Source organism: Neopsephotus bourkii, unplaced genomic scaffold, assembly GCF_033783945.1.
Source record: "Neopsephotus bourkii isolate Nb327-2 ecotype Australia unplaced genomic scaffold, CSIRO-AGI_Nbou_v1 NB_53, whole genome shotgun sequence".
NCBI classification, from domain to species: domain Eukaryota; kingdom Metazoa; phylum Chordata; class Aves; order Psittaciformes; family Psittacidae; genus Neopsephotus; species Neopsephotus bourkii.
Window position 1 is genome coordinate 4799566 of NW_026900570.1, and position 21571 is coordinate 4821136.

Here is a 21571-nt window from a genome sequence, read left to right on the forward strand (position 1 = left end):
TTAAATTTCCTACTACAAAAAATACCTAATGTAAGCATGTATCTAGACTTCTAAAAGCACCTTTTGATTATTTGATGACTATACATATAAAGGAAATTTCTATACCTTATACAGCTTCCGGCATTTGGTGACTTTTAATCACACACACACACACACACACACATATATATTACACAAACACACACACACACAGAGCAATATGAAGCAAAGGCAAATGATAGATGAACCATGAGGCCATATTGATTCCCTCTGCTCCAATGCAACTCAGGAGTGAAGTACAGCATCATTATCAGAGATCCGTCCATTAATTTTTCCTTGGTTTACAAGTCCTTAATTATAACATATTAGCAGTGCATGCCTGGGTGAGCACTGCTCTAATTTGAAACTAAAACAATGCTTGCCTCCCACCATGAGCAATATTAATTAAAATCTCTTTTGTGTTTTCCCTGAAGTCTCCTCCTGACATTTCCAGGTAAAGTTAAACAAAAATGTATGTCAACATGTAAAAGCAAGCTATCAGCAAATACATCATGTTACTGAAGTACTGGATGCTGGTTACTAATTTAAATGGTTTCTCTTTGGAAACCATGCATCTTCACACAATTTCATATTATGTTATTTATTAATAACAGTAATCATAGCAGGGAGTATTTGCACATTTGGCAAGTTGATAATATCACAAAAGATACATGCATGCTTTCTGGGATATTAAGTGTAATACCAGCGAGTAACTCACTTGTGTTTTTGATGTTACAGCTAAGGAAAAAAAGGGAAAAAATAAAATTCAAAGTTTTCAGAAGAATTCAACACATAAATGAAAGCTTGATATACAAGATAAAGTCAGAGAGCAGAACTGTATATATTTTTGTTTGTAAAAAACAAAATCCCTGTGCAAAAATTCAGTATCTGAAAAAGGTTTCATATCTCCCGTTTAGGTCTTTGAAGCCAATTTAGTTGCTGGTTGATATTGGATTGGTTTTCAGACCACTGACAGAAGAGCACTACTACGTATGCCGTACTGTGGGAAAAAAAAGAAAAAAAACATCAAATTGAAACTGGTCACACCTTAAAATATAAAGTAGACCTTATTCATTAAAATTGATAGACACAGAACTTAATGGCATCTGACACTGCATTAATTGCTGCCGATATGACAAATGGGAATATTTTATAAAGCAACATTACTGGATATAGTACCTTCTAGCCTTTGAAAAAGGGTGGGAGATTGTAGTTGAGGGAAGGAAAGTATAAGAAATACACAGAAGCTTTGGTTAATGCTGTGGCAAACACCTATGGAGAGTTATGACAGCAAGTTCTGCAGATAAATGTTGCAGTACTTCAGGTCAAATACCTCCACTTCAAAAATATTGTTATATAGGCCAGCCAGAAATAGAAAACAGCTTTCCACAAAGTACTTCAGTATTTGCACAACAAATTTTCAACAAACCCACTTACAAGTAGCTGTAATTCTCACAGTACTGATGACAGTGTATTCAATGATGATAAAGCCCAATGATTCATAAACAAATGTGCTACTAGGTGTCTTAATTGCTGCCCTTTAACTAAAGCTAAGAGAAACCTTTTGAATTAGCGCTCAAAATTCACCAGTATCCAAATCAGTCTGCTGCACAATCCCAAAACAATGCACTCCTCTGCTCATTGAATAAAGCTCCTTACTCCATCATCAAATGCCCTCAGGCTGACTTAATTTAGCTCAGTAAAGGTTACCTGAGAAAAAAATCAAAATTCATCACAAAAGCATTGTGTTTGGTCACTAAAAGGAAATTAGGAATTAGATGATCTTAAGGTCATAGAATCATAGAATAGTTAGAGTTGGAAAGGACCTTAAGACCATACAGTTCCACCCCCCTTGCCATGGGCAGGGACACCACACGCACCATGTCACCCAAGGCTCTGTCCAACCCAGCCTTGAACACCACCAGGGATGGAGCGTTCACAACTTCCCTGGGCAACCCATTGCAGTGCCTCACCATCTTCACAGTAAAGAACTTCTTCCTTACATCCAATCTAAACTTCCCCTGTTTAAGTTTTAACCCATTACCCCTTGTCCTATCAGTACAGTCCCTAATGAAGAGTCCCTCCCCAGCATCCCTATAGCCCCCCTTCAGATACTGGAAGGCTGCTATGAGGTCTTCACGCAGCCTTCTCTTCTCCAGGCTGAACAGCCCCAACTTTCTCAGCCTATCTTCATACGGGAGGTGCTCCACTCCCCTGATCATCCTCGTGGCCCTCCTCTGGACTTGTTCCAACAGTTCCATGTCCTTTTTATGCATGTCCTTTACAACCCTAACTATTCTATGATTCTATATTAAATATATTTCACTAAAAGAAAAATCATTTCCTCTTCTTTCTTTACACAGTTCATTTTTTAAAGAGTGTCATCAAATGCATTGTGTATTTGTGTGTGAAGCAGGACAGTAGCAGAAAAAAATGTAGTTGTATTTATGTTAAAACATAAAATGCATTGCAAAAGACATTGATAACTCCAGGACAAATGAAACTTCAGGAATGGCTTAGACCACCACATGGTGTACACTATTCCTCCTTAGGGGTACTATTTTAATTGTTAAATTGTTCTTAACCTGAATTAGGTACAAAAATCAGTATTACACATCAGACTCTCACTCTGATAGTCTCACTGTTGACCTGAAATCATGCACTCTAATCCAAATCTGGGTTACAAAAATCAAATATTTCAAAAGGCTGCAGAATGCTTAAGATCCTAAAATACAGAGTGGACTTGCAGCTCAAATCAGTCATATTCCATGGGTATGCTCGAAGTCATAAAATTTCTGTATCTTGGCAGGGGGCAATTACAGCATACCCTGATAGCAGTAGCCAGATAACTAAAACCAAAACATACATCCTTATGTAGGCACAGCACAAGTATTGCCCTGATTGACCTGAAGACTCTCCAGCTGCTTGTGGGTCTGCTTCTGTGTGCTAGTATAAATCCTCAGTACTAAGTCACCATGACTGATACTGCAACTGAAAGTCCAGCCAATGCCCAGAAAATACCATTATAGTCCCATAGTTTTCTGCTTTAAAAACTATGACCCCCACGCCCACGATTTTTGGTAACAAACTATAACTGACTCTGAACAAGCCAGGAGCCCAGTGCACTCAGTGTGTTGAGAGCACCAACTGGATCCAAATGCTCAAAGTAAGGGTATACTCAGCATCTCTCTGAAAAGCAGTTCTAGGCTAGTAGGAACTGTGAGGGAGTTACATCTATGCATGTATAAATACACACACATATATAGTCTACAGACTAGCACTTCTGCTCAGAAAATGAGAAACTTAAGTTCTTCAGTCTGAAGATGCTCACTCCCTTACCTTCCACATCACAGGACAGTCCCTAGTTATTAGGCTTTAGCAGAAGCTAGAAGAACTCTCCTTTTTGCTGAAGCCATGCCAATGAATAGAAAAGCTGCATGGAGCCAGAAAGAGAGCAAAAGGAAAAGCACCACTATGCACCCTAATAGGATATTCAACTGGAGAGAGTGCAATTATTTCCAGCCTCTGCTCCCAAGGCTGTTAATGCATTGTACGTTAAGTAGCTATTCAGTGAAAATTTGACATAATCTTGGGAACAGGACTCAATCACAGCATAACCATGAGGGTACAATCCTGTTCCCTCTTGTCCTCTTTTTCTAGCTTTGCAAATCTTGTCGTCTTTTCTATATAATGGCTTTAGCAAAAGGGAAAAACTCTTAGCTCTGCACAGTCTGTAGCTTAGTAATTATTGTGCTGACCCTAGGAGTTAATAACATCTTAGACCATACTTGTGGGTGTTCCTGCTGACACTTTTTAAAATGTTAGCATGTCTAATCAACAGTGGTTTGAGAAGGGAAGGGTGCAAGGGAACAGCTACTAGTGCCAGCAAAGGGCTGCCCTCTCTGGCTCCTTGTGATATCAGGTTCCTTGGCCAAGGCTACACCATGTTTTGTTGTTCACTTGCCCAACATGACTAGTACTTGCTTTACCTAATATGAACAAGTTTCCCTCACAGGGGGGAAGTTTTTCATTTCCCTTCTAGACAATGAAAGGAAGGGGACAACAGTTATCCTGTGGAGTACTGACTACATTAGGCACCTTGTACCACTGTCCTGGGGGGAGTAGGCCAGGAGCCACCAATCACTGTTAAGGAACTGGCTGGGCATCAATCAGCACATGGCGAGCAACTGTACTGTGAATCACTTGTGTTTATTGGGTTCTATTTCTCACTCTCTTTTCCCTTTTATTGTTATTACTATAGTTTATTTTATTTCAATTATTAAACTGTCTTATCTCAGACTGTGGGTTTCATCTTTTTCTGATTCTCCTCTCCATCCCACCAGGACAGAGGGGGAATGGGCAAACAGCTACATGGTGCTTAGCTGCCTGCTGGGTTTAAACCATGACAACCAGCCAGTTCTTTTGTTTTGCCTGCCAGTACTAGAAATCAGCCATTAGCTAAGACAGCATGGATGGCGTTCACGTGGTGACAAGTAGTTCTCATGCACAGAGCAGACCAAATCGTCCAATCCACCTTTTCAGAGCTCTAATCAAGGTAACAATTTAAGATCTAAAGCATGTTAGATCAGTTGTCACCTAAAAATGACTACTTCACTCTCAACTATATGGAAGCCTTTGGACACCCAGCTCATAGACTGACATCCAAACTGCAGATACCCAAGGTTATGCCTGATGAACCACTCCCCCCACCCAAGTCTCTGAAATGCAGCTTTCTCCGACTTCATCCTTTGGCCTCCCATATGCTGACATGAATATACTGACCACAGTCCCACTCTGGACCAAAGGAGAATACAAGCCAATCCCAAAATACACTGGGTTATTTCATAGTGTTTTGGGTAGGTTTCAAATTCAAGAAATATTGGATCAAACCTTATAAACTTAAACTTTCTCCTTCCTCACTCGCTACTCAACTGTCATTAATTTGAATAGTAAATTGAAGTGACACATCAGAATAGTCCAAGTACTTATCACAAATTTGCAGTACAACCATAAACTTAAATCCATATATAGTATCCAAAGGGGAAAAATCATCCCAGTTTACTCATTAGATATAATGACAAATTTCAAAAGCCAAAAGGAAATGAAGCACACAGACACCTACTTTGCTAGGTGTTAGAGAAGATGTTTTTTCAAGCTCAAACGTCAGATCGCACCTTGCTGATACCATCAATGTTCTGGAATAACATCCTCTTCAGGGCCAATTTCTTTTCAAAAAGAAGCATAATTGGATGGACTAGGCTAGGAATGGGTATCATAGATAACATACATGGTAAAAAGTCAAAGAAAGCTGAAATAAACCCATAAATTATTCCAAGACAAAATTAAAGCAGAAAAGATTAATTAAGAAACCTGACTAGAATGCCTCCAGAACCAAGGCAATGGACTGTTGATCATGAAATAAATGTTCTCTACAAAGGAAGCAGTGAACTAAGAACTAATTTAGACTGAGAGAATTTGATCCTGTGTCACTTTCTTGCTCAAATCCATCTCCATTCAGGGCATTTTAATGAAAATCCTCCCCCACCCCTGTATTATGAAGTGCAGCTCTGCTAGTAATGGCAAGGCTATGATTCATACAATAGCTCCTGCCCTAGGAACTGGGTAATTTAGATATGAGGTGGTCAAATCTGATTAAGGCCATATTAAAAATGTTAGTGATGGCTCAAACTCCACCATGACAAGCTGCTTCCCCACAGTAGCACGCAGTTCAGAAACAGGCCAGAAACAGTGCAGAGCATGATTTGTCTGGTTCACAAATTATACTCAAAATCTCTTTTAGTGAATTTACAAAAACCTTTTTTCCTGAATTACAGTCTGTGTGCTCCTATGCACTGATACAGCAAGTGATCTAAACTGCTTCACTGCATCCCAGCCTTCAGCTCCATTCCTCTGTTTGTATCAGCTACTCGCAATACTGCAGAAAAACTCATTCAACTACAAATATTTGGGTTTTTTTTCAGATAATCTGGCTTATTTGAAGGCAAGCAACACTCTTTTCACCTGCTTTCAGCATATGCCCACCAGTTCATATTAAGGCCGCGTTTTTGCTCTGAAGAAGTCCTAGTGCATGTATTTGCTGAACACTGAAATACTACCACACTGCAATCATGCAATCTCACAATATTCTTTGAGAAATTGAACAAATTGAGTCTCATGTGCCTTAACATTTTCTCAAAACTAAAATCATCTCAGTTACTCTCTTTCATCTCCATTCCAATTTCTGACAATAATTTTAAACACTGGCATGACAGTTTTATGCAACATTTTCATATTAAACTTACCATTAGACCTGATGAAAGTTAAAGCTAACCCCAAGTCCCCAGATTACTCTTTGGTCTCACATCATGACTTATACTAGCCTTTTTTTCTGGTATACCAGAATAAAAGCCTATATCAAGTTGTTTTTCTCCTATATCCATTACTGAGGAATCGCTTGGGACACCCTCCTCCCATTTTACACAGTATACATTTCCCCCTTTCTAGAACCACATCTTCACATCTGGGTGTACCAAAACTATTTGTGCTTGAAAATACAAAAGCAGCCATGCCCTCATCAAAACCATTCTGCCCACTCCTTGTGTTGTTATCAATTTTATTTTTTTAAGAAAGAAATTACCTAATTTTTCCTTAATAATTTGTAAAACTGAATAAAGCTGAACGCTACTTTAAAATCCAATTCATTACTAGTTTCACTCAGTTTGACTAGTTTATTCTCAGCCTGGCTGAGAATACAGCCAAATCAACCAAGCCATACTCCCACTTTTTCTTTGCTAGCTCTCCTTCAAAATCTTTCGGCTTTATGATATTACTTAAAAAAATAGATGTACATATCTGTCAGTTAAGTGAACTTATACCATGGCTAGATCTTTTTCTAATAGTTATATCAGATTCATGCCCTTAAAGCTTTTAGGGATTTATTATCCCATTAATAACAGTGACATTACAGATGGGGATTTTTTTTTCCTTCACAACAGACCTTGGAAGAAGATAATTACATTCTGCATAACTACAAAAATATATTTAACTTCATAAATATATTTAAATAATGCAATTAGTATTTTCAGTAAAGATCATTTAATTGACATAATTTAAATGTGTTAAAGGAGCAGAAATTAAGAAAACTAACAAAAGCTTTATAGATCCACATTCTGGTTTCAACAATTGTATAGTCACATCAATGTATTTGGTACCCTGGATATTAGATTATTATTGTTTTGTTTATACCTCTTACATCCCTACAGTCCCTGTCTGTCTCCTTTTGTTCTCTATGTCCATTGGAAGTAGGCAATCAAGCTTATTTCTCTTCTGCTTGTCATTGCATCTACTACACAACCGAAGCTCCTTGATACTGAAGCTATATAAATACAGAAAACATGCGAGTGTGCAAGATCTGCAACATATGTTGACTATTCATTTACATAAACATACCATACCTGCAAATTAGGATGTTTACAATTACTTACTACTGAATTAAAAAAGAAAAACAAAACAAAACCAAAATAAACAAAAAAAAATAGTACCCCAGTCCAGCTTTGTGTTCATTACAATCTGTTGCAATTACAAAACTAGTTAGCTTCATAATTCACTTTCCGAGAACTTAAACTAATGCTTAACTTGAACTCAGGTCTCAGTTCCATTGCAGATGTTCAGCATGCTGCTTGGTTAAAGGATCTGCAATTACATTCTGTAGATTTGTTCTTAACTGTCAGTTCTATCATCAATAAAGCAGAACTAAGCTCTGACTCAGTGTCATCCCTGCCCTCTAGACTTATGCATGAACCTGAGCTGTATACTTGGGAAGGAAGAAAAAGCTACAGTATGAGAGCTTAATTCATTGAAAATAGAAGGACAGTTTAAGAATTTCTTCTTTTTTATATATGCATGCATTAGAGGGATATATATGTGTGTGTGTGTATATATATATGTTGGAGGGAGATGTTTGTTTCTAAAGCTTGCTAAATTAATGTAATTATGTAATAATGTAATTATGATATTGTACAACTGCACTTCTTTCTGTTGGCAGAAGCTCCCCTACTCCACTCCCCTCAAAAAAAAAAACAACAAAAAAAAAATCCCACCAAACAAAAAAGAGAAAAAAAATAAAAAAAAAAAATTTAAGAAAGAGAGAAGGTTGCCTTTTACTCCAGAAAGTAAATGCTGCCACCTGCATCACTGCAAGATTTTTGTTTAATTTACTAAATTATTACACCTTTAATTCTAGAAAATCCCAGGTAATTCTGAAGAACCCTCATGACTACCAGCTTGTAAATACTTGTCAAAATTTAACAATTATTTTTTGTCAGTGGCATTTTATACCACTATGAAATGATTCAGAGTCTACCGAAGGCATCAAGAGTTTGAGACACTGCACACCTGGACTTTGACTTTTTCATCACATCATTGTATTGGAGCTTAAAGACCTCTATCAATAAGACATCTGGTCTACGGCAAAGTGATCTGATAAGCCCCATCTAACATTTAAGGTACAGAAACAATCATCCCCCACATACAGCATGTAAGAATCCCAACTGGAATGGGTAGCAGTGAGATCAGCAAAAGCCTGGACAAAGACTATATATTTTCATTCCTAGTATGAGGCACTCTACAGAGTAGCTTGAACCCTTTCCAATAAGATGCCCCAAAAACTTTCTTAGGAATTCAAATGAAGCCATAAAACCCAGTTTAAAAATATATATTTACCTATTCCAACACTACTGAAGTTTCACTTGAAAACTGGACAAAGTTTCAGGCCTATTTTGTTGCCTAAACTCTGGACAAGCTGCATCATTTCCAATTCTGAACTAGAATTTGCACTTTACAAGCCTAAGAGCTGTGAGATAAAAGTGTTTGGCTAAGTAGCTACATACCTCCTACACAGCACACCTTACAGTGAGTCAACCACACCAAAATGGTTATGTAATTTAATTATACCTTCCAATAATCCCTTTAAAATCAGCCAAACTTTTAGAGATTGGAAGCCCCATAGAGGTTTAAAGCAGTACCACAAGTCCACCACTCATTACATAGATAGCACACACCGATTTGAATTCTTCCAGGACTTATGAAGAATTTTAAATAAAATTTCTGGTATCTTCCATTTTTCATACCTAGCTCCAAACCTTAAAATAGCCCCAAAAGCAAAACATACAAAAAACAAACCCAAAACGGAAACCTTAAAAAACTATTTCGAGCAAACATTCAATATCCACATTGTCTTAAAGTTTAACTCAATAACCTTGTTTATACATAAAAACCTTAACTCTTGCCAGCAGTTGATTTTTATGCATGTTCTGTTTCAACTTATAAAATCAGTTTTAGGAAAGTGCCCCCTTTATTGGAATATAGTGAGATTTTTTTTTCCGGAATATAGCCATTTACTCCCTAATGCTATTATTAAAAGGCTTACTTTGTGAAGAATTCAACCCAGTTAATACACATAATTTTTACAGGTAGGGATGAAGTCTTCAACATGTTCCCAAATAAAAACTATGTTTCAGGCTGCCGGCTCAAACCTTTTAAATAAATGATGTTAAAGACTTGATTTATTGCTCAAGTCTCTTAACTATACCCTCTGAAAATAAAAATTGGATTAATCTGCTTCTGACCCTCTATTCAGTCATACTGTTTACTTTCTAAACTACCACATTTCAAAACCCACACTTCTCCAGCAACACATGAACCACACTGCAGATGACAAGCTCATTAAACTCTATTTCATTACAGGTTGCAGAACTGTAGAAGTAGATGCTATAGCACAGGAGACCCCCACAGTGAGAGCCAGACAAATCAAATGCCCACAGTGTGCGAAAAACTTATTCTAGTTCTGGAACTGAGCTAATAAGGAAGTTGCTTTGCATCACACTAAGGCAAAATTGCTGCCAGCAAACACAGTAGTTTCCTCTCCCCAAAAAAGTCTGCTATGGATGCCTGTCTCCCTTCCTCACATAATTTTGCAGGAACGTTAGCCACCAGCAAGATTCATGGAAACCCAAGCAGATCTGAAGCAAGGGCTCCCAAACCAAAGGAAACCCCCACATCTGGCAAAAGGAAAGCAGTGGGTGCTTGTGGCTGGGGAGGAAGAGAGAGGAAATCACCCCAATGATGACCTGGTTGGCTTAACCATGGCAAACTGCACCCTAAAATTCACCTCTGAGGAGACCTATTTAGGTTAAGTACAACACTGTGACACTACGGAGCTGCACAGGTTCCAGTTTCAAGACCTGTATGGTCAACTTCATTCTACTGTAACACAAATTAAAAGGTTTCATGTGCTGCAGACATAACTCCGGGTATTTGCTTTGCAAAGGCAAATAGTAAATTTGAAGGAAAGCCTGAAATTAGTGAACGTAACAAAGTATTCCCAGAATTCTGGCAAAGTGCTTAATCTGAGTATAGGCTGAAATATAAGAGACTTTCCTCCTCACACCCACTCACTGTGTCTTATTTCCTCATGTTAATTTTTGTGCCACTTATAATATAAAATGGACAGGGAATTAATCATTTACATGTTCCTGCAGTAATCATTACTCTAAATTTCCTATTAAGAAAAAAAGAATTGACATCTATACTTGTCATAAAAGTAACTGTATCCTAAGCACAATTCATCTCTTTAATTCAAATTAAGATGAATGGATGCAGATGGATTGATCCAAGATATTTATTTCAGTTATTTACCGGACTTCATAAAGGTATGTTATTCATGCTAACAGCGCAATCCCCCTCCTCACTTCTGCTCTACAGTTTTCTTCACATGCAATACAAAAATCCCATGCCACATACCTTCCAACACCATACACTATTTTTCATCAGAAATTTACAACAGGACATGCTTTTGAAGTTGTTTTTGCTTCACACCATGAGCCTCTCTGTGAACCTTGGAGAAGGGTTCAGCAATCATTAGTACTACGCATGAGAAAGAAAACAGTGTCATACCACTGCAGAAAAGGACTGATTTTTTACAAATACTGCTGCAGATTTGGTCCAAATCAGACCAGCCATTATACCAAACAGATTCAAGTTTCAGAAAGAAAGCTACATCACTAGTTGAATACAAGGAAATCCAAATACAAATAAAGCATTTAATGTGCATGAACATATGTTCATCTGTCAGTCTGTGCCACATCCAACAGATCCTGTTATGTTTTGAGGCATAGAGATCCACTTTGTTTCATTATGTGACATCACGCGAAAGACATTTGCATAGAGATCTTTCAAGCTACATCAGTGGCATTAAACAATAAAACTCCACAACATAACACACACAAAAGGCATGTTTCCATAGCTACTTTATAACTTTTTAATTGTGATTCAGTAATAGCTACAAATCACACTAATATTTACAACATCTCCCATTTTAGACAACTGTGCAGCTGTGACAATTGTCTTTCCACAGGTGCTTTCAGCAGCACTCTAAGGAATTTGAAGATGTGCACAGCTCTGCTTTCATTTATTAATAACCCCCTTCCTACCCTTCCCAGTAAACAGAAACCACACAATTTGGTGATTAACTGATTTATAATCCTCAGAAGTACAGACATTTATGAAGCAAGTCAGAAACATGGAAGATGGAATCACCACCTGTGAGGCATTCAAAAGTGTTCTGATAAAAGACTAAGCATTTCAAATTAAAGCATTTACTATATAGATGGCAATATGACTGCTGCCACTTTTCAAAGCATGTCACAGAAACACAACACTGGGCCTAAAAATTCTACATGAAGGTCAAGCACCCAAAAAGGAACAAAACTTACATAGGTTACACTTGTTAAATCAGTCTTTTGTACCTATACATTATGACACAGTATTTTCTCCCTATAGAACTCTTTCCCCAGTCATAGTATAGTTGGCTCATCATTAGTCAGCTCAATCTGTAGCTGTAGAGGGTGTGAACTGATTTCTTGATCAATAAGAACTTTTGTAAATTCAGAAGTATTATTTTCTTGTGGTTTTCCACTATAGCATCTAAGATAAAGAGCAAGATACAGCCATAAATGAGCATGTATAAGCAGGGGTTACAATTTCCATAACCTTAGCAGCAAACAATCTCCCACAGTTCTACATGCAATTTGAGTTGGGTCTCTAAGGTTTATGATGCACTATTTCTGCTGATTTATATGTCATAACTTGGTATAAAATTGTGCTGACACATACCTGAACAATTTATAAACAGGCACTCCATTAAACTGTCCCATTACACACTTGTGCTAATATTAATTACTCATTTGTGTATTATATTTGTGCTCTCCTAGCAACAGACTGCTAGTCAGAGAGTTACGTTTTGATCTCTAGCACTGCACACTGCTAGCAAAAAGCACCAACCTGAATCCTCGCCTCAAAATCTGAATACCCAGTTGCTGCATCAAAGGCATCAAGATGGATGAAGCTTCCCCACTGAGCAGCACGCCCCCCTGGCTTTTCCAAATCCAACCATATGCAGACAAAAGGAAAATAGTGGTAAAAAAGGGCAAGCCCCAGATAACCCGTAACCCTCCCAAATCCACTGAACCTTTTGCACTTGTGACTGACTGATGGGAAGGTAATTAACAGACTTCACACTATTATATATCAGTCACAGCTCACTGTCATTTTTTCCACCTCTCTTGGCAAGGAGGCTCCTTGCCTGTAAGCCAGTGACTTCTGCAGTATTTGTGGTTCCTGAGGAAAGGTGCTATACAATCATGATGCCTGGGCTGCTCTCTAGCCAGTTTACCGAGAATGGTAACAGTGAGTTCCTCATGCCCAGGACTTTCAGCCTAAAGTTTCTTTTACAGTCTCGTAGCCTTTCCCTGGCGTAAGTACAAACTGTTTTCCATGCCATCTGCTCATCTATACAAGCAGGGTCAGCACAATGTTACAGCAAAGTAATTTACACCTAATCATGCTGATTCAAATAAATAACACATCAGTAATAAGATGAAACTACAAACTTCCTAAGGTGTATAAGCATTACTGAGGGGCTTCCCTAGCTGTATTGCATGTACAACTGCCAACTACATAATATAATAAAAGGATTTAACAGTGACCATTTGTTCCAGCTATCACTGAAGCGTAACACTTAAGGCTAGCTACACTGTCATTATGCTGCAGCAACCCTAGTTTTAAGGACTCTGCTCCACCGCCTTCTAACAAGTTGCTATTAAAATAAATAAAAATAAATGGAGACATTGTTAGTCCCCTCTCAAATAACTGAGCCAAGACGCTGTATTAGTTATGGGGAGAGGGGGATGGTTTGTTGTGTTTTTAAAATTCAAGTTTCAAAAACCCCTTTCCTTGTGAAATTTCAGGATTTACCCCAGTGGCCCAGACTATGGATTCTGCTTTCCTGTCAGCACCTTTCAATGACATTCACAGGGCATATTTGGATCCATAGCTGTGGCTTCTGTACCATCCACTCTTGCAGTTGCTTCCAAGGGCTGCCTGCCTCAGCAGGGTACAAGAGGGAGAGCTTGATTGGGAGTCAGGAGACAGAGCTGCATTAATGAAGTAAAATAAAAGGTCAGAACTCAAGGAGAGTCTAATGAAAAGGAACAGAAGGAGAAAACAATTCATCCTGGGGAGAATGGACTGTTTGCTCTTTTAAATTTCGTAGAAATTTAAGAATTTTCTCTCAAAATCAAACATTTCGGGTTCACCCCCAATACAACAGTACTACTACACAACAAATGTCATCCTCTTATAATGAAAAATATGAAACAGCAGCCCACTAATTACATAGTGCAAACCATTGCATTTTGCTGAAACATCTCATTTCTCTTCTACAACTACACAGAAAAATACTATCAACTATAAATCAGTGAATAATTGAAAAATACAATCTTTTAATTATGGATAACGTGGATTTATTTAACACTTTCAAGTTTCCTCTACTTTCATTTGCAACTATTTCTCATATAAAATTGCAAATAAAGCATAACATTTTGATCATATAAGGCTGTATTCTGCCTATTCCTGACCAAGGATAAGCAGCTGCTTAAAATACAGTTTGCTTCTATTCATAAAACATTTAAAATAGAAGTGCTGACAGATCCTTAACAACCACAGTCCCCCTAAAAAGCTCTAATATAAACTCAACTGGTTAATAAGAATGTCATCTAATAAGCAGGTCAGAAAACTGCAAAGCAAACGGTAGCTCTGCTGCTGCAACTACTCCCCAGACAATACTTTCCATCACATACAAGATAAACACATGTAAGCATAGTGGTTATTATAAGACAAATCATTTTAGCTGTATATTCCCAGATAGTGAGTACTGCTATAATTTATCCTTTGAAAATAGATTAGTGCGTTAAAGCTGTACTCTTGAACATGAACACTGCGTATCCCTGGGCTGTCTGAAAACGGAATCTTCCTTATTCTGCATCTGTGATTATTACAGCAAAATAAACCTGCATGCATATGGCGGAAGGGAAGCAGGATCAGAACTCTCCTCCAAAAGGATCATAATGACTAACTACCAGTACTTAGAGTTATGGTCCAAATTATGCTCCCAAAGCACATTCAGCAAACAGGTTTAGCTTTTGGAGGTTTCCAGTTTCAAGGGTTTGGTTTAAAAAGAAAAAAAAAAAATAAAGAAAAAGAAATATTACAAATACCACTTCTGCTCTGTTCTTAACTGAAAGTGCCATATCACCAGCCCAACAGGGATCCCCTGTGGCTGAGATGCCTCATACCAGCAGAACAGCCTCAGGCACACCCTGGAGGAACCTCACTAGCCAAATTCACACCTCCAGCCATAGGACCCCCAATACAAATTATGGTTCACCCTGCAATTGGACAACCATACCGACGGATGGGCTGAGAGTCTGGCCCTCTTACTGGGTCAAAAGGAGAGAAGGACCTTTCACAGAGCAAAAACATGACTGTGCTTTTGCTTACCAATTTTCTGATCATCTGGGAATTGATCCTTACCAGGGTATGGAACTGTGTGAAGGACAGGACACACTTCTTAAACTGGACTTAAACCAGATTTTTGAGGTTAGCATATAGGACATTACAACATGGCCTATGGCAGACCACCTATTGGCACAAAGGTCATGTGCAGACTATGTCTGGCTAATATTATGATGCCTCTTGTTAAACAGAAGATGTAACCCAGTTTAATAATCCATTTTATTCCACACGATCCAGTTCCAGCATCAGCCACAGACCCTCTGAGCCAGATTATCAAGCCACAACAAAACAAGCAAGTACTATTTTCACATAGCAATATTTCTGACCAAAGAAAGGGGGGGGAAGAAAAAGAAAAGGTAGAGGCTCCTGAGAACATCCAGGTTGCCTGCTTTTGGTTTTTCTCATTAAGACACCAGGAAGGATGGGGAAGGAGTGTCTGGAAACTGAAGAGAGAAGCCAAGAGTCTCAAACAAGGTTTAGGATTTAGAAGGGGCATCCAGGCCATATCAGCACAAACATGGCAGACTTGAGTTATATCTGTTGAGGCCATGCCAAAGACCATAATATCTTATTAGTCAGGTAACAGTTTCTTCTAAGTATGCAAGTTTTCAAAACCCATAGGAACTGTATCACAAGTACTGACAACATAAATATAATTTAAACTTTTCTTTTATACAGTAGAACATCTCAATACTAATTACCTTCCGGACTTTTTTTGCACATCACAGTTGACCATGTGTATGTTGCTTACAGGTACACATAAACATCCTTGTAAGGCAGTTGGCAATTATTTTTACTTATAGAATCATAGAATACTTAGGGTTGGAAAGGACCTTAAGATCATTTAGTTCCAACCCCCCCTCCCATGGGCAGGGACACCTCACACTAAACCATGTCAACCAAGGCTCTGTCCAGCCTGGCCTCGAACACTGCCAGGGATGGAGCATTCACAGCTTCCTTGGGCAACCCATTCCAGTGCCTCACCACCCTAACAGGAAAGAACTTCCTCCTTATATCCAATCTAAACTTCCCCTGTTTAAGTCTTAACCCATTACCCCTTGTCCTATCACTACAGTCCCTAATGAAGAGTCCCTCCCCAGCATCCTTGACATGCATTTCAAAAGTTACTTCTAAGACATCAGAAAACTTAAAAACTTCTTCCTGACATAATAGTGGCCTAGAACTGTAATACTATCAAACAACTGATAAAGTATCAGTCACTGCTGCCTTTTGCAGCTGATGCTTGATCATTCTAAACAGCAAAGATCTGCAAAGTTGAAAGTGTTCACTTAAATATTGCAAAACTTTGCTACCTTGGATTACTTTACTAAGTCTTGATATTTTTGTTTTCTCTTCTCTTTGGCAACTGCCAGCTCTGACAAATTCTCTGTATCTTCTACAGATATGAATTTCTCCACTACTTCTACTGCTGATTACCAAAACCAGTCCCAAATGTATACCCACACCCCAGCTCCTTGTTATTGTACACCAATTCTTGTAACACCTTGTTATTGTACACCAATTTCACTGACTCTTCATTCTCTCACAACGGATTTTAATGGGGAAAGGTACATCGCTGAATATATGGCAGATAGCTAGTATTTCTTCTTCTCTCAGACTCAAGCAGGAAAAGCAAGAAAATTTCTTTGTATTTCTTTTCTATTATGCATAATACCACTAACACCTGATAATTCAATTATCTCACAGGAACAAAAAGAGAACATACATCAAGTATTTGAAATCCAATCCTAACATGCACTTTCTAGGCCACACTTCTGTTACTCAAGCTCACCTCAGAGAAAGCAAGTATTTTTAAGAAACTAAAAGTCGTCAGAATAGCATATTCACCTCTGTAATGTTCTTGCTTGCCATTTTCAAAATCTCTGCTACTGAAATTATGGTGGACACACGAAGAAGGCTATTAGGAAATTCTGGAAGTAGAACTTGGCATCTGGCTTTATGCATTCAGAATTTCCCATAATATTGATGGAGCATCCATCCATCCAACTCTACATACCACATTGGCAGCATCTCCTGATGGATCACATTACTACTTAAGTAATGGTATTTTTTTGCAGAATCACAGATTATGTTGCTTCAGTTATGCTTCTCTTTGCAGTAGTTATAATCATGACCCTGACAGCAGGGCTGTCGATGCCTCTCAAGCTATCAGCTCTACACTGCTAGCATCCTTCATCATAACTTAGCAGCCTAGCAAATGCACGGAGCAGAACAAGTAGTAATGGGCTTTAGAGATTAGCTAATTCATCCAGTTGCTGTTAAACTGCTACTGGTTCGGGCATGACAAAGATATCAGACTAAACTCTGTTAAACAGACAGCAATGAATAGAGATAGCTAGACATCTCGACCCTCTATGCCTGCCTACTGGATTTACTCAGCACTGGTGACAAATAAACTCGACCTCTCAGAAATATTAGGTGAGGGTTATTCAAATACAAAAAAAAGCACATCAGCTCATCACAGAATTTATGCTTTTCCAGTTTGACTGACTAGGGAAAACAAGCAAGCAAAAAGACCCAAAAAACTGAACTCTCACAAACACCTACAGAAAAGGGATGTCCATACAAGAGCTGTGCCTTACAGTCTTTTCTGACACATTCTTCCATAAGCTCTCACTTTAGAGAAGATACTTATTATTTTTCCATGTTTCACATTCTGTGACACTAAGGCCTCAAAAGAATATGGAAGATTCAGGAAAAGAAGCTTTCTTCTTAGATGTTCCTATCTTGGATATGACCTTGCAGACCTCTGGCACTGAAGCTAGCTCATTCTATTTTTAGCCCTTTCCTCACACAAGCACTTGATGCAAATGAGCACACAGTGACCCATGGAATAAAATTAGGGACTGACTCTATAAATTAATTTTCCCCAAGTGTTGTACTTTTCCCCCATAAAAAAAAAAAAGCAGGTTTCCCATTTTAAAAGTAAATATCCTTTTAAAAAGATTAAATATTTGCTATAGTTTTAAACTGTACTAAATGATGGATTAATTCAAATATAAAATAAAAGCCAAAGCATGTCAACAATAATATTAAAATATTATTTGAATACATATAAGAATGCGCATTAAGGACTATTTTTTACTTTTTGGAGTTAGTAATAGATTTAGGAATGGAAGTGTAAGGGAATGTCAATGGAAACAATGCCCAAGTTTTCTCTGTAGCAATCTGGTAGGCCAAGCAATTTCTGTGCTTATGACCCAACTGGCCACTACAGGAAGTCTGAGAACCTGGCCCAACAGAATTGGCTTTTTTATCCCAGCCTTGACAAAGCAAAAACCAAGGTTGTTTGCACTGGCTCCACACCTCTCCACCATTACGTTTTTTACGTAATCAGTACTATGAGTATGCTTTCCCCATAGGTGCCCTTTTCACAAAAGAACCCAGAATCATGTCTTCTCACCCAGCTCTGAGGCTCCTTTCCATTGCATGGGACATCCCTCAGCCACGGAGGCAAAAATAAACTCTACTTTTGGTGGAACTCAAGGAATGAAGGATAAAGGTGTGAATGGGAAGGAGGGATGTGGGGAACTAAGGGGTCCCCAGCCTTTTACTACCTTTGGGGTTCCTTCACTTCATCCTCTAACCCTTACATGCATTCAGGCTCCCTTCACAGTCCTGAAAGCATCTCTCTTACCCCATTCAGCATCATTTCAGTATCTCCCCTCAATTTACAAAAAGTATCAGCTTCCTTTCCCTTAAGGAACAAATGCTGCTCACACAGGGCATCCCACACTATGACAAGGAGAAAAGGTGTCAGGTCACAGACAGACTTTGCTCCAATTTGGCAGGAACAGCATGGATGAATATGTTAACACTAGCTGAGGAGCTCTGGAGAACAGAGCTTATGGGGGCCCTGCTGAAAGAGCAGCAAACTACTACTCTTGCTGATCCTGCATTCTTGGGTTGAGCCTGAAGCCGATTCAGATATTGTCAACAGCAAAATGACAAAATTACGAGTTCTTAAAGCCCCATTCAGATTCTCTTCTACCTTTTGTAAAAATGGCCAAAAATCAATACTCTTTATAGTTTCTTCTATTGCAACTGTGCAAAAGGTTTCGCAGATGCTGCTCACATGGGCAGTTAGCCATTTGGCACACAACCCTCACAGACCTCAGCAGAGCACAGATTCAACCATGCAGACAGCACAGCTCACTGGCACAGGTAGTAAACAAGTAGAAATAAATCAGACTGTTGCCACTTGATTTTCAGCATGTCCCACATTGATATTGTGGATAATATTGGTAGTAATCAAGTTGAAGCAGAATTAATACCCGAAGCAATAAAATCTTTCATATTCTCATTCAAGCCAAAGGACAACCCTGCTGCAGTGACATATGGCTTTGCTCCTCTGCAAATATGTTAGACTGCCTACAAAATACCCTCGTCTAGCAAAGGATAAAGCTTTTTAAAAATCAGTGACCTGCATTAATTTGTTTTTTCCACCAAGAAAACCTCATATATCATCATAATCATCTTTCTAGACAAGAGATGAGTTTTCTCACACTGTTTGCATCTTTTTTTTTTCCCTTTAATGGAGTGGTTTTAGACTAGGTCATTGATTACATAGCCATAACATGCTATTTTTTTCCAGCAAGAGAGCCAGTTGGGGGCTCACAAAGTACAAATAAGTTCCTGTAGAGTTGAAACAGAGAACAATCAAGGGATCATGCACTGAGGATAGGACTAAGATTTTTAGCACTTGGAAAACAAGAAGCAGTTCATAGCCAATTAGTTATGCACAACTTTCAGCCTCGTGGGATTTGGTATTATCACTGGATTTTTTTATTTTTTTTTTTAATCCAAAAGCCTTTCTCTGTAGTGACGTCCAAGTGAGCATCCCAAACTTCATGCAACAAGACTGAAACACCTCCTGGATGTGCAGTTCCTCCCATGTTACTGCAAGATTACCAGCTGCCATGGGTAGAGATTAGCCCAGGTCACTGTTTTGGGAGGAAGAACTAATATTTTCAGCTCCGTGAGGCAGGCAGGGATCCAAAACCATGGTCCTCAATGTCATGCAGGAGACCTATACAAATGGCTCCTTGTAAGCCTTCCTTCTGAGCATGGAACAGGTTTGTATTTTCATGTGGTTAGAGAGTGTTTCCCTGCTTGAAGATGCAGGTTCACATAATAAGAGCTGCAGCACCATACAATCGTAACACCTGATGTACAAGCACCAGCTCATAAAAAAACAAATTAAGAAAAAAAAAAAGCAACAAAAGAAAACTATGGCTTCTCCTCTTTTTCCATCTAATGCTGTATTTATTAAGTCAGCTGATTTCAGACCAAGAGATTTCTGTTTATTTACTGTTTTTAACAAAATGGCTTATGCCTGTGCCAACAACTTCTTAATAGTAAACAGGATGCAAACTCTATGACACACAAGAGCAGATTTTGTTTAGCAAATGCTTAATGTCATTGTCATGGTATCTAAAAAGGCAGCTTGTAATGGCACCGGAAATTTTCATTTGCTGCAGTTTAATTAACAAATGCCCATTTCCTGTTTAGATCTAATATAGAGACATTCAGATTAAAAAAGCAAAATATTTACTTATGTACATGAATGAAATGTCTGATGAAAACCCTTTACCCTAGAATTTTGAACTATCATTTCCTTTGGTCTATGACAAAGGAATGTAGTTATGCTCCCTATAACCAGCAAGAAACCATAAGCTGACCTGCATTTGTGGGTTACGTGTTTAAACAAAGTAGGAAGGAACCATTATCTCAACTTCACAAGCTATTGCAGCCCCGAGAAAGAAATAAGCCTAGTTGAAGCCCAGAGCCAGCAACTAAGCACCAAACAGCCACATGTTTACTCCCTGCTCAGCAGGATGGTTGGGAGAAAGGTTTGCGGAAGAAGGGGCAAGAGAATCAGAAGGTTAGAAGACAGAAAACTTGTGAGTCAGGATAAGAACAGTTTAATAATTTAAATACAATCAAAATAATAAATTCTAATGAAAAAGAAAATAACAGGGAGAAACAAAACCCAAGCAAGAGAAGTGATGCAAACAATTCCTCTTCACCAACCAACACCCAGTCAGCCCCTGGGTAGCAGCCACCCACCAACCTTCCCTCAGCCTGCTCACTGGTGGAGCGAGGAGCAGGCAATGCCTTGATGCTGTGTAAGCACTGTTCAGCAGTAATTAAAACATCCCTTTGTTATCAACAGCTTCTAACACAAATACAAACCACAGTCCTATCTCAGCTATGATGCGAAAAACTAACTACCCCAGCAAAAACAAGAACACTGGTATCTCCAGAACTTAAAGATTAGTCAGTGGCTGCTGACCAAGAGATGCCTGCAGATAAAAAAAACAGTTGATTTTTTTTATACAGATTTTGAGGTGGATGATCTTTTTGAAGCTGCAGCTGTCTTCCATTCTAAAAATATGCTTTTAACCTCTGTTCTGGTCATAACTTATTTTTAGTTACGATGCCACAAAATACATTGAAACCTGTAAATCTTTTTTGGCATCATTTGTGAAGGGTAATATTTCATAAAATAATTTTACCCAATGATCCAGTTCCTTAGGGACAATAAACAATATTTTGGTGGGCTATCATAAATCTTTTTAGATAATTTGAAATAAAGCCAATCAAGAAGATGTGACTTCAA

The 21571-nt window shown here is 38.5% G+C and overlaps 1 protein-coding gene across 2 annotated transcripts in view; it reads right to left on the reverse strand.

Annotated features, from left to right (window-relative positions):
• PTPRN2 (protein tyrosine phosphatase receptor type N2) overlaps positions 1 to 21571 on the reverse strand; it is a 652626-nt gene that overhangs the window by 554910 nt on the left and 76145 nt on the right. The gene's annotated exons all lie outside the window — the stretch shown is intronic.